We start from the raw sequence: 4,995 nt of genomic DNA, 5'->3' as shown, positions 1-4,995 counted from the left end.
TCTCTAAAGGAAAAGTCAAAGCATCTCCTTGTGAGTAGGGTCAGCCATGTTCCTGCAAAACACCTCAGTCTTGACGAAACCATTGTTTTCTGCCAGGAAAATTATAATAAAATACCGGCCCATGGGAGATGGGATGTGACAGAAATCATCCATCACGGCCGTGCCAAGGAGGAGTCACTGCAGCGAGCTGGTACCAGGACCTCGTTGCTCTGAAGGCGTGCTGGCAGATCACCCCAATTCCCCAAAGTTTACCTTGGCTCCGGAAGATCCTTCCAAACAATTAATGTGTTTCTGAGCTGACATTTAAAATGTTGGAAGGTTCTGGCTGGCTATGGAGTTCTCCTCTAATTACGTTCCAGTACGTTGCTTGTCATGAACTCGTTACTAGCCTGATCCAGTGTGGGCAGATTGCAAGAGACATATTTTGTCCACGAACACTTGTGTTTTGGATCTTGTCAGAGGCTAACCCCAAGAGAGCTTCAAACAAGAGCGACTTTTTCCAGTTTTCAGGATTTGCAATGACTTCATCGCGTTTTCTCAGTGCAGATCAGAAGTTTAATGGCAAAGAAAAGTATTAACCCAGAGTTCAGGTTTGCAGGGAATGTGAAAGAGCAGTGATCTGGGAAAAACAAGGTGCAAGATGATATGAGAATATCAGCTAAATAATACAAGCATAAAAACCCCTTCACAAAGAAAAAAACTCAAACAAACAGAAAATGTGAAGAATTCCCACTGCTATTCACAGGAAGAAGTTTGTTATACTTTTTTTTTTTTTTTTTTCCCTTTCTTTCTTTTTAAGACTAATATTTTGATTTGAAAACCTCTGCCATGAGAACAAGTCAGCCTGCTTTATGTCCAAGAGCAACCAGCCAGGCTTTGGACATGCTCCTTTTGAATGAACTGGCGACCTGATTTTGGGAGCTGCCAAATAAACTCCCTTGGCTCCGCTGGGCTCCCCCCACCCACGGGCACAAGACAGGCGAGGAGCTCCGACACAGTCGGTTTTATCTGCAACAGGGTGAGATGCATCCAGGCGGTGAGTTGGGCTGGCAACTCGGGGTTGGCAGAGTTTGCTCGCGATGCACAGAAACGTTTGACCGTCTCGGACCCGCACGGGGGGCTTTCATCACAGTTATCAGCAAAGTGGGGTTTAACGATGGCTGTCGCTTCTGCTCAGGCTGGAAACTACACAGTTGGCCTCAGAAAGCTATCAGAAGTCAACAGGGACTCTGCAATGACAAGCTCAGCCCAAAAAGGTGTTGCTTTGCTGCTCCCTCTTAATTACGATGCTCGTGACAGCAGAATAGGAGCAAGGACTGCTTTTCTCTCCCCAGTCATCTCTGTGCCATCTATCTCCCAACAGTTCATTTTAATTATGCAATTATAGTGTGTACAGAGCTTTCTGTGAGCTTTAGTGGATAATTAAAACAGATGGTGAGCTTAATGGGACCGAGTCCCTTTTCTTCTTTTAATTAATGTGTTAACAGTCTATGGGCCAGCCTGTGGAAATCTGTTATTCAGCAGCTCTGTGGGTCTACAGCCCTGCCACACTCATAGGTGGGCATGCATGGAGATGGTGTCCTGAACATGGTGGTGGTCTCGAGCAGGTCCCTGCACACCTCAGATGTCACCTCCACAGTGTCGTGCACCTCACTGGTAAGACACAAGCACCCTCGAAGCGATGCTGGATGGATGCAGGTCTTCCAGGCACACACTGGCCGCTTGCAAGACCAGGACACCCAAGCACCTCTGAAGAAGATGTTCATCTCAAACCTCTGCTGGAAGCAATGAGGAGGAAGAGGAGGAGGCAGGCATGGGGCGGGGACACAGATGAGTCCCAGGGCACAATCCCCTCACTCCAACCTGCGGGCAAAAAACGGGATGCAAAACGCTCTTGGGGTCAAGGTGCGGGGACCAGCAGCGGTTGGGGAGCAGCAAAGGGACTCAGCAAGCTGGTACTGAGGGGGTGAGGCAGGACAAGTTTTGCCAGATGCTGAAACAATGCGCCAGCATCCTAATATTTTGTGACATATGGCCAACAGCAGCTTCCAAAGCGATGCCAACGGCTTGCGACACACGGTGCGAGCCCCCTGAGGCCAAGCAAAGCTGCAGATCTCATCTTTCCTGGAGGAGCTACCCCACCAGCAAGTGCCGGGTGTCGGGATGGACACGGAGCAGGGAGGGAGCAGGACCCCCAAGCTGGGGTTACACTAGGAAGAGAAGTTGGGAAACAGGCAGGTCGGGGTGGCACAGTGCAGGGGAGGTGAGGAGAGCAGGGCAAGGATGGGGATTTCTGAAGGAGCCCTCTGTTCGCCCGAGGTGCCTTGAGGCTGCAAGATAAGGCAACAACAGCAGGCTGTGAAATCTCAGTGGCCTCAGGAAGAAGGGACTGTGCCCCATCTCTGCCGACACAGGGTCAGGCAGGCATCAGATGATGCCAACGGGAGCCCTGTTCACAGCACCCGAAAGAAGGTGGGTGCCCAAACAGCACCTATTGGCCTTCCTGAGCTCCCCACCACAGGACGCTGGGGATCCCAGTGGTTACACGGGTTCAAGAGGATAGTGGAGAAATTAATGGGGCAGAAATCCACTGGGTTGCTAAATTCACAGAAGCCCCATCAGGAAGCCCTTGGGCTGGACACCTAAGATGAAGTGTCCATCACTGAATGGCTCCTGTGAAGCTTTGGCAGTGGGACGGGGCAGGCCGGGAGGATTCGCTTCAGCAGGGCAGTCAAAAATGCAAAAGGTAAGAGAAGCAAGTGTTTGGAGAGCTGCTTCCAAGCCTGTGGGTTGCTGGCAGGCACATTACAGAAGTGGCTAGCCTGATGAACTGATAATTTTTTGGTAAACTGGCCCTGATTACAGTAACAAACAAGGCACAGGGCATCACTGGAGAGGAATCCACCACTGGATTTGGGATAAATCACGGCCAAGGCACTGGCTGTGCCTTGGGTTTGGTTGGGCTGCAGGGATTAGCTTCTTGCAAAACCAGTGGTTTTGTGGGAATGATCCCTGAGCAAAAAGGGCCGCTTGATGCCATTGAACAAGGAAAACCTCCCTACAGAGGTTTGTTTTGCCCAAGCCCTGATGCTCTTCCAGGCGGTGGGGCGCGTCTCGCACCCACCAGGCAGCACACGAAGCTCTTGCTGCTGAAAGCATGACCAGAGGAATGAGCACGGCTGATGCAAGCAAGCTGGCAAGCTGAAATAATAATTCCCTGGTCAAGGGGAAAAAAAATGCGTGTTATTTCTGAGAGCACCGGGGGTTTGCCTGGTTTTGATCTCATGCTTTTTATCACAGACTAGACTGCAAAGCAGCTCTACAGCCCCCATGGAGGGGCACAGAGGTGCAAAATTAGGGGTGAGCCCTGTTCAAGGATGCGTCCCCCGTGTGCGGAGGGCAGATGAAGCCGGAGGGGACGAGGACACGCAGTGATGCTGCAGGCTGGCGTGGGCTTCTCCGCACATCTGCAGCCCAGCTGCTGGGCTACAGCTCGGCATTACTCAGCTTTTCCAAGCCTTCGCCTTAAAGTGACGTTGAAAAATGTTAATGTCAGGGAGAGGGACACCTCAGCGAGGAAAAGCGCGGCTCAGCAGCCGCATCCTGGCACTGGCAGCAGCTCTGCACGGCACTGGAGGTGTTTGGAGTTGGGGGAATGGACTTGGAGGAAACCACCTAACCCTCTCCAGGCCAGACCACCGGGATGTACTCACCCATGCCGAGCGTGCTGTCCCCAGCAAGGGTCACAGAGTCAGGTCAGTGTTAATCACCTTGGGATAAGCCCTGTCCCCCATCCGGGCTGCCCCAGTTCCCCCCGTCCCTCTTCGTCCGCGGCTCGCCGGAGGACCACACGCTTCCCAGCCCTTCCATTGCATAAGGAGCTTCGTTGCTACAACAGAAATTGCAAAAACCATGGAAACTGCTCGTCTCAGCCAAACCCAAACTTAACTGTATACACAGCATAAAATTTAGTTGCTTTAAACTTGCATTTTTTGGCTCAACTCTCCTGGCCACATCCTGAGCCCGAATGGATTGAATTACTGAGCACAAAATAAATTCCATCTGAGCGGGCTGCAGTCCTTGTCTCCCCGAACAAAGGCTGAGGTGTTTGCTTTGCCTTTTTTTTTTTTTTTTTTTTTTTTTTTTTTTTTTTTTGTCTTCAGGAAGAAAACGAGCTAACCTTGTCCACGTGGAGGAAGAGAGGCCGGGTTACTGGGAAGAACCGTGTTAGCTGTGATTGCCTGACATCAGCCACCTTCCCTGCAGCTCCACGCTGGGGACTGAAGGCGAGCAGAGCTGGAGCAGAGCCCACCGTGCCACCGTCTCTGGATCAACCCTGAGGGCCACGAATCCATTGCCTCCAGCATCCTCCTGACAGATGTCACCCGATGTGGCGGTGCCACCACCCTTTGCCCCGGGACCCCCTCAACTCCTTTGGAGCAGGGACCATGCACTGCTCAAAAGTAGAGGGAAGAAGGACTCCGAGACTTTGGGAGGGTGGGTAGCAGGGGAAAGGGCTGCCTGTGGGCTCTCTTTTATCCTTAAATCGGGCAGGAGAGCGAGGAGGAAGGAGAGGGAGGAAGGGAGAAGGGAGCAGGAGGTGGTGCCAGAAGGGCTGGAGGGGAGCTGCAAACACCCACCAAGCATCATCCTCCTCTACCAGCCAGGGAGGGGGTGTCTCCGAGCCCCCCACCCAGCCGTGGTGCACAAAACCTGGACGCGCAGGGAGGGAAATACCCCAGCACTGCCCAAGCCCGGGGGTGTCGCGGTGGGGCGGGAGGGGTTTGCCTGTGCAGGCAGCACACCTGAGCTCCGGGAGCATCCCCCCGATCCCCAGATAAACTCAAACCAAGGGCAGGGTTCAGCAGCCAACCCCCCCCCCCCCCCCCCATACCCTGCTCACACCGACGGGGGCCGAATATGGAGGAAGAAGGATGAGGGGAACCCCCCGTGGCCCCTCACCGCTGCCGAGGGCGGCTCTGCCTGCACGCGTGG

At 53.2% G+C, this 4,995-nt stretch overlaps 1 long non-coding RNA gene across 1 annotated transcript; it reads right to left on the bottom strand.

The window, feature by feature from the left end:
• Positions 1-532: 532 nt before the first annotated feature.
• On the bottom strand, positions 533-3,944 carry LOC122154027. Its single transcript, XR_006165931.1, has 2 exons — positions 3,714-3,944; positions 533-1,863 (listed from the first exon to the last, which is right to left on the bottom strand). It is a non-coding gene; the product is annotated as an uncharacterized LOC122154027 (long non-coding RNA).
• Between the last annotated feature and the right edge of the window lie 1,051 nt (positions 3,945-4,995).

The sequence above is a fragment of the Tyto alba genome, unplaced genomic scaffold (assembly GCF_018691265.1).
Source record: "Tyto alba isolate M040663 unplaced genomic scaffold, T.alba_DEE_v4.0 Super-Scaffold_29, whole genome shotgun sequence".
Taxonomy (NCBI): domain Eukaryota; kingdom Metazoa; phylum Chordata; class Aves; order Strigiformes; family Tytonidae; genus Tyto; species Tyto alba.
The sequence above is the reverse complement of the archived record's forward strand: the minus strand, read 5'-3'. Positions and strand labels throughout refer to the sequence as shown.